At 46.2% G+C, this 8,130-nt stretch overlaps 1 protein-coding gene across 2 annotated transcripts in view; it reads right to left on the bottom strand.

The window, feature by feature from the left end:
- wnt5b (wingless-type MMTV integration site family, member 5b) overlaps nucleotides 1-7,911 on the bottom strand; it is a 73,976-nt gene extending 66,065 nt beyond the window's left edge. The window contains exons 1-2 of one of the 2 annotated variants that reach the window (XM_077005325.1): nucleotides 7,757-7,911; nucleotides 7,013-7,607 (exon numbers count right to left, since the gene is read on the bottom strand). The gene's annotated coding sequence lies outside the window, so the exon portion shown is untranslated. The other variant, XM_077005326.1, reaches the window with a different exon arrangement.
- Nucleotides 7,912-8,130: the final 219 nt, after the last annotated feature.

Raw genomic sequence — 8,130 nt, 5'->3', positions numbered from 1 at the left:
GCTATGATGAAGCTATGATGAAGCTATGATAATGCTATGATAATGTTATGATGAAGCTATGATGAAGCTATGATGATGCTATGATGAAGCTATGATGAAGCTATGATAATGCTATGATGATGCTATGATAAAGCTATGATGAAGCTATGATAATGCTATGATAATGCTATGATGAAGCTATGATGAAGCTATGATGATGCTATGATGAAGCTATGATGAAGCTATGATAATGCTATGATGATGCTATGATGAAGCTATGATGAAGCTATGATAATGCTATGATAATGCTATGATGAAGCTATGATAATGCTATGATAATGCTACAATGAAGCTATGATAATGCTACAATGAAGCTATGATAATGCTACGATGAAGCTATGATAATGCTATGATGAAGCTATGATAATGCTATGATGAAGCTATGATGAAGCTATGATAATGCTATGATAATGCTATGATGAAGCTATGATAATGCTATGATAATGCTATGATGAAGCTATGATAATGCTATGATGAAGCTATGATAATGCTATGATGAAGCTATGATGAAGCTATGATAATGCTATGATGAAGCTATGATGAAGCTATGATAATGCTATGATAATGCTACGATGAAGCTATGATAATGCTATGATGAAGCTATGATGATGCTATGATGATGCTATGATGAAACTGGGTAGAAAGGGGGAAGATGGGAAATGGGTACATGGAAAGAAGCAAAACCATGACAACCATGACAAAACCATGACAATCAGTACATCAGAAAGCTGCTGCAGCACTGGGAGAGTGGACAGAGGAGGCACACAGAGCTGGTGTGTGTGTGTGTGTGTGTGTGTGTGTGTGTGTGTGTGTGTGTGTGTGTGTGTGTCCATTCTAATAAAAACTGTGAGGTTGTAGCAGTGCAGTGGAGAGCGTGGTGTAGCTGTGCAGTATGGGGAGGATGCTACCCCTGCCTCAAGATGACCCTGCTGACCCCAAATGTCTGTCCTGATTCTGTCTCAAGATGTCCTGTGTCTTCCAAATGTCTGTTGTAATTCTGGCCAATGTCTCAGTGGGGAACGGGACGCAGGCAGAGCCCTCTTCATTGTCCTACATACTTCTGGGTCCAAGTTGTGCTTTTAGACATATTGTCTTAATCTGGCCAAGGTTCTCCTGGGAAGACATCAGGCAACTCCCAGCATGGTCCGGACTGAGGTGGTATGAACAGCCATTACAGTTCCAGGCAGAACACTCTCCAGTTAGCAGGTCTCAGCTTGATATGGTGGTGTTGGGAGGAGAGGACACACCACACCTGAGTCCTAAACGGGGTCCCCACCCTCCTCCAGCTGGGCCACTCCCCCAGCCGGGCCACTCCTCCAGCCAGGCCACTCCCCCAGCCGGGCCACTCCCCCAGCCGGGCCACTCCCCCAGCCGGGCCCCTCCCCGTCCTGAGTCAGCACACTTCCCAGGACTCCCCTGTCACTTGGCCCATCACACTGGTAAATGACTCCACTGAAGCCCTGTTTGCTCAAGTGGGCCAGTCCAATTATCTTCCTGCTTTCAAAGGTCCTAATGACACCAATTAAACCCGTTGTGAGGGCCAGGGCAGCAGGGTCAGTTGCTGTAGTGTGTGTGTGTGTGTGTGTGTGTGTGTGTGTGTGTGTGTGTGTGTGTGTGTGTGTGTGTGTGTGTTAGAAATATGTGACTATGGTTGAACAAATTAGAAAGATTGTGAGAGTAAAAGAGACAAGAACTAATAAGAGGGAGTGAATGTGTGTGTGTGTGTGTGTGTGTGTGTGTGTGTGTGTGTGTGTGGACATGAGTAGTCTCAGCAGGGATTTATTTGGCTGTTATACCAGTCTATTACTGGTGCCCTGTTAAGTGCCCTTTCAATCTCCATAGCTCTACTTTAACCCACCGCTCAGTCAGTGTGTGCATTTGTGCACAGTGATGCGTGGGTGCACAGTGGTGCGTGTGTGCGCAGTGGTATGCGTGTGCACAGTGATGCTCGTGTGCATGGTAGTGCGCGTGTGTACAGAGTGCGTGTGCACATGTTGGTGTGTGTGTGCACAGTGATGCTCGTGTGCATGGTGGTGCATGTGTGCATGGTGGTGTGTGTGTGCACGGTGATGCTCGTGTGCACGGTGGTGTGTGTGTGCATCGTGGATGTATCCTGGAACTGAAGTGTATGTGTGCCCCAAACTGCCTGGGTGTAGAACTGCTGTCCTGCGCATTTACAACGACAAGCACAGACACAGTGAAATGTTCACCCAGAAACCACAGAAAGCTCATCAGTATTCCATCAAATATTTGATGAAATATCAACAATAGGACATTTCTGGTGCAAGCTAGCACACTGATGTACCGCAAGTACATGAAAAAAAAAACATCAGAAACCACTGGATTGAACCAGTGTGAAACCCTCCCTGGTAAATGTTATAGTGCACCACTGCCCCACAAACAAACTGTTCCTTCCTCTCGTCCTGGAATACCTTCAAGACCTGGCCTGGATTTCTAACGTCACTCTGGGAACCTGTCGAGTTGTTCGACTTCACCTGATCACACGAAGCTTCATTGCGGTTCACCCATAATACCCTCCCTGTCCAGGTCTGTCCAGCTATCGCACTAAAGGACAACCGCATCTGCATCGGAAACAATGCAAACCCTGATTTACACTTCAAACTCCACTCAGCAGATTAATGCAGCCGGTGCTTTGTGAAAGAAGGGCAAAGACATGTACAAACTAACACACACACACACACACACACACACACACACACACACACACACACACACACACACACACACACCGTACACATACACACACACACACACATACACACACACACACACACACACACACACACACACCGTACACATACACACACACACACACATACACACACACACACACACACACACACACACACACACACACACACACACACACACACACACAACTGGTCCAGGGAATGGGGGGGGGGGGGGGGGGGTGCACACTGTATATATCATTATCATAATAGATATTCTTATGCACATCTCAGCCACAAGAGAGCATGTTCAATAAGCTAACACTAGCTCTGTACATGCAGCACAGATTGAGGACTAACCCACCCACAAACGAATGATGAAGCCTGTTAACACCACAGCAACCAATGAGAACTCCTCATTTGCCAGGCCGTCATGTCATTGCATTGCAGGTAGTATTAAAGCGGTAATGACAGGGAAGATGGTGGTAAAGATGGCACTCAGCAGGCTCTCCCTTATCGAGGCTATGTGGTGTCCTTACGCGGATATAAATTCAGGGATTCGCTCTACAATTGCAAATCTGATCACTATAAAAGACTGAAAAATGGTGGTCAAATGTGAGGTAATATCAGTGACATCAATGCTAATGTCCCATTATTACTGGCAGTGTTTCAGTGGTGTGTTGATAATGTGTGGTTACCCCCGAGACATGCTGTCCCACCTGTGAATGGAGGTTGTTAAGGTAATTACAGACGCAGAAGCACTGACTCCCCTGTGACGACTCACACAGGCTCATCTGGGGACCGAGAGGAAACCCATCCCAGGATTGCACCGCAGAGTCAAACACTCTAATGACTGTAACACGCACTAATGACTGAAAACACACACTAATGACTGTAACACACACTCATGACTGAAAACACACACTAATGACTGTAACATGCTTCAGCTGTCCACTGTCTGTCCATTCTTTCCGACACACAGCTGACAGCAGGCTGAATTCAGTTGGGCAAAGATTAGCTGGGTTTTTATCTTCGCTTTGCGTAGCCGCGAGAGTGACAGTCTGAAATAAGTGAAGAGAACTAGAGGATCGCTGCTGAATGAAGGACTGTGCTCCATATCTGCATTAAACAGCAGCGGCTAATCCACTTGAACGCTTCCATAAGCTTTCTGTAGGGTTCTCAGCGTCTGAAACAGGCCGGCACCAGCAGCAGGTGCAGGATTATCTCTCTCTCTCTCTCTCTCTCTCTCTCTCACACACACACACACACACACACACACACACACACACACACACACACACACGCACACGATGTCTGTCCCTCGAGCTGTCACACAGCCCCCAAGGCTACGCTGTCTGTCTGTCAGTGCTGAGATGATGGGGTCTGTCTACAGCCCCCCCCCGGCCCTGATGGCTCCGGCTGGCCAGAGAAGGCGGCCATGCCCCCGGCCACCACGCTGAGAGGCGCGTGAAGGCCTTCGGGTAGGAGGCAGCCTGTCAGGCAGACAGAGCAAGGGCTGCTTCGTGTCTGGGAGGCTGTCTGCCCCCTGCCGTGTCAGTTTGTGAAAGGAATCTACGACTAGCACTTTAGAGAGGAGGCCTGGCCTCTGGATGGGCAGCAGGGTGTGTGATGGTGCACGTGAACATCTGCATCATAATGACTGGGCTGAAGCTTCCCAGTGAGTGTGAGCTCCATGTGGACCCAGAGAGGGACAGCAGCACGGTCTCAGTGCAGCGAAACCGCAGTGAGAACTAATTGCCTTTGATCAGTATGTATTTAAAGAAGGTCAGATACCTGTAACTTCAAGAATCAGAAAAGGAGTTTCATTTTGCCTGTGTGTAGAGAGGATTGGAAAAAAGTGTGTGTGTGTATGTGTGTATGTGTGTGTGTGTGTGTGTGTGTGTGTGTGTGTGTGTGTGTGTGTGTGTGTGTGTGTGTGTGTGTGTGTGTGTGTGTGTGCTGGCACACTCATGTAAGGCAGCAGGTTGGCTTGTGCAGGTGTGCTGCTGACGGCTTTATCTCCCTGAATCAGCCTGGGATAGGTTTCCCTGTCAGAGCTCCACCAGTGTCTCCCCATTCCTTTTCACGACTCTAACATTTCATTAAATAAATCAACGTGTTAATCGGCCCCCCCAATCACATTCCAGACTTCACAGAGAAACAGAAAGACAGGATAAAACACACACACACACACACACACACACACACACACACACACACACACACACACACACACACACACGCACGTCCCCATGCACACACATGCATGTGCACATGCACACATACACACATGCGATTACTACAAGCGAACCAGCTGTCATTTGCATTCATCACCATAATGCTAGACACAAGCACCCTGTGATGCGGCTGGGATCGGTCGTAGTAGCCATCACACTGCAGTTAAACCAAAAGAAAAGTCAAGACAGAAAACCACAAAATGGAGGCCGTCTGCTGTCAGTCAGTAGTGGGAAGCTGCTCTAAAGGCCACGAGGAGCCCTGGTCCACTGTCACCGTGCCGACTGAATGGCTGAATGGAATGCCAAAGTCTTACAAGCAGCCAATGGTAGGCCGGGATTTCTTCATAACTCTGCTACAATCAGTGTCATGGAATCTTTGAACCTTGTGTACAGGATTAAGAAAAGGTCTTAAGAGTAGCATTAACCTCTCAGGGCAAAAAGAAGGTGTGAATGTGTGTGTGTGTGTGTGTGTGTGTGTGTGTGTGTGTGTGTGTGTGTGTGTGTGTGTGTGTGTTTATTATCTGAGCTCACACATTCATGCTCTACACATTGGTAGAAAGGATGATTCATTTTATAGCCCTCAACAACAGTCATCAAAATCAGCGCCTGCACCGTGCAGAACTGCAATACACAAGCGTGTAAAACCACCATTTAGCATCAGTCTCAAACCAACCAATCCAGGCTCAAACCAACCAATCCAGGCTCATACCAACCAATCCAGGCTCACACCAACCAATCCAGGCTCATACCAACCAATCCAGGCTCATACCAACCAATCCAGGCTCATACGCTGATATTTCTACTGGCTCAGTCCCTAATTCACTCCTGAATGAAACATATCTAGTAGATTATAAATCTGTAACATGAAATTAAAATCTAGATGCAGTGATGCCATTGGTATTATGGAATATTGATTAAACACTAGTTTACTGTGCAGTAGACAAAAAGTATTCATTTCTCCCCCCACTCTCTCTCTCTCTCTCTCTCTCTCTCTCTCTATATATATATATATATATATATATATATATATATATATATATATATATATATATATATATATATATATATATATATAGTTTCGTAATTGCAGTGAAGTACACACGCTTTCTAGAGGTCCTTCATCAGCTGTGCAAGCAAAGTGCTTTATATATAGTGTAGTGGTTAAGACTTCTGAGCTGCAAAGAGAAGACCGCGTGTGCAAATGTGTGTTTGTGTGTGTGTGTGTGTGTGTGTATGAATCAATGTATGTTGGTCTATGTAAATAAGCATATACACATAGACCAACTGACAATCAATGTAATACGTAAAAAAAAATTCAGTAAGTGTTTTTATGCACAGCACAATTCGAGGGAATTTAATAACGCAATACGTTAGGTGCAGGCTTACTTAATTCTCATCGGACCAATAAAAACTGAAAGTTTACGAAAATTAAACGCGTGCTAAACACAAACTATAGAACCGTATCCAAATAACCTTTATTTACCATTTTATTACTATTCAGATTAAATTAAAAATCATTAACGACAACTAGACGTTTTCAAACGCAGACCATTTGACACTCAAGGTCCGTTTAAAATAAACCAATAATGAGAAGCTCTTTCAACATTTGACCCTAAAGTGCGCGGTACCGCGTACATCTGTCCGCCCGGGACACGTTAACGGAACCGTGACCCATTAAACTCATTTAAACTAACTTAACATCATTATGAATAGTCTGCCCCGTTTCTACTACATAAGACTGAACAAATGTTAGTTCTGCAACTCTGGTTGAAGTTAGCGGAAATATTCACAATCTGTCAACTTTTGTCGTTGGGCAGCTGATATAAGTTCGTCCAGATAATTAAAGTAATTTTGATTAGAAAAGTAAAACGCGTTGAGGCGCTATATGGAAAACTCCCGGTAAACACATACAACATGATTATATAGTACCAACCGCTTATCACAAATGTTTATTAATGTGTGGTCTCAAACATATAGATCGCAAGTTTATTTTACGAACCACAACCACCATCAAAGAGAGAAAAATGCGATTTAAAGTTTTCTTACTTGTTTGTCGATATCCTTCTGGCTTTGCGCAGGTTTCACAAACTCAAGTCCTCAAGATCTCCAGCGCAGACGAGGAGCTGAAGCTCTCCGACTACGTGATGTTCGCCAGTGACTTTTCAAAAGCTCACAAGTAGGAATTTCTCGTGGAGAAAAGTACAAATTCCACCTCCGATAAATTTAACTTGGCCTTGGCGAGTTCCTTCTTGTCGACGGGCTTCCCCCCAGTAACTAAATGAAGAAGACGGTCCTTCTACAGCCGGGATGGTCCGTTGGTGATAATCCTCTCAAATCTTCGCAACCTCACGGTTCTAGCGGCCCGTTTACCGGTACCGCGATCAATATGCAACAGGTGGAAATGAGAAGTTTGATAGCGCAGTCAGGGTGTAAACGCCAGAGAACCCCCCACTTCCCCCGTAAAAGGCAAGTTCATCGGTCAGAAGGTGTTTGGTTAATATTGGTTATTAGGGAAATGAATCGTAAACAAAGGGATCTGCAGTCAGTCAATATAAGAGTTCAGAGTTGATGCTGTCAGCACAACCGCAGCTGTATCCTGCAATAACACTTCGTATTACTTTCATCTCCACAGCAAACGCTCCTGTAAAAAGGCAGAAAAAAGTTCAAAACTTTCACGTCATAGGAGTAAAATGTAAGAGAGAGAGAGAGAGAGAGAGAGAGAGAGAGAGAGAGAGAGAGAGAGAGCGATCTGGGTTTAAAACTTGAGGTTGATGAAAGAGAACTACAGACCCGAGTGTGTGAGTGCTGTCCGCTAGCAGGGGGTTGAGGGTTTTGATGGGTGTGTGTGCGGACCCGTAGGCCTGCCTCTGGTCCTGCCCCTGCCTCTGGTCCAGCCCCTGGTCCTGCCTCTGGTCCTGCCCCTGCCTCTGGTCCTGCCTCTGCCAATGGTCCTGCCTCTGTCCCTGCCTCTGGTCCTGGTCCTGCCCCTCCCTCTGGTCCTGCCCCTGCCTCTGGTCCTGCCCCTCCCTCTGGTCCTGCCCCTGCCTCTGTCCCTGCCTCTGGTCCTGCCCCTCCCTCTGGTCCTGCCCCTGCCTCTGGTCCTGCCTCTGCCTCTGCTCTGCTCACTCCCATTTGACAGAATAGGCTTTAAGCACTGGTGGTTT

This window comes from Brachyhypopomus gauderio, chromosome 5 (assembly GCF_052324685.1).
Source record: "Brachyhypopomus gauderio isolate BG-103 chromosome 5, BGAUD_0.2, whole genome shotgun sequence".
NCBI classification, from domain to species: domain Eukaryota; kingdom Metazoa; phylum Chordata; class Actinopteri; order Gymnotiformes; family Hypopomidae; genus Brachyhypopomus; species Brachyhypopomus gauderio.
Note: the sequence above shows the minus strand (reverse complement) of the source record. Positions and strands in the feature narration are given on the sequence as shown.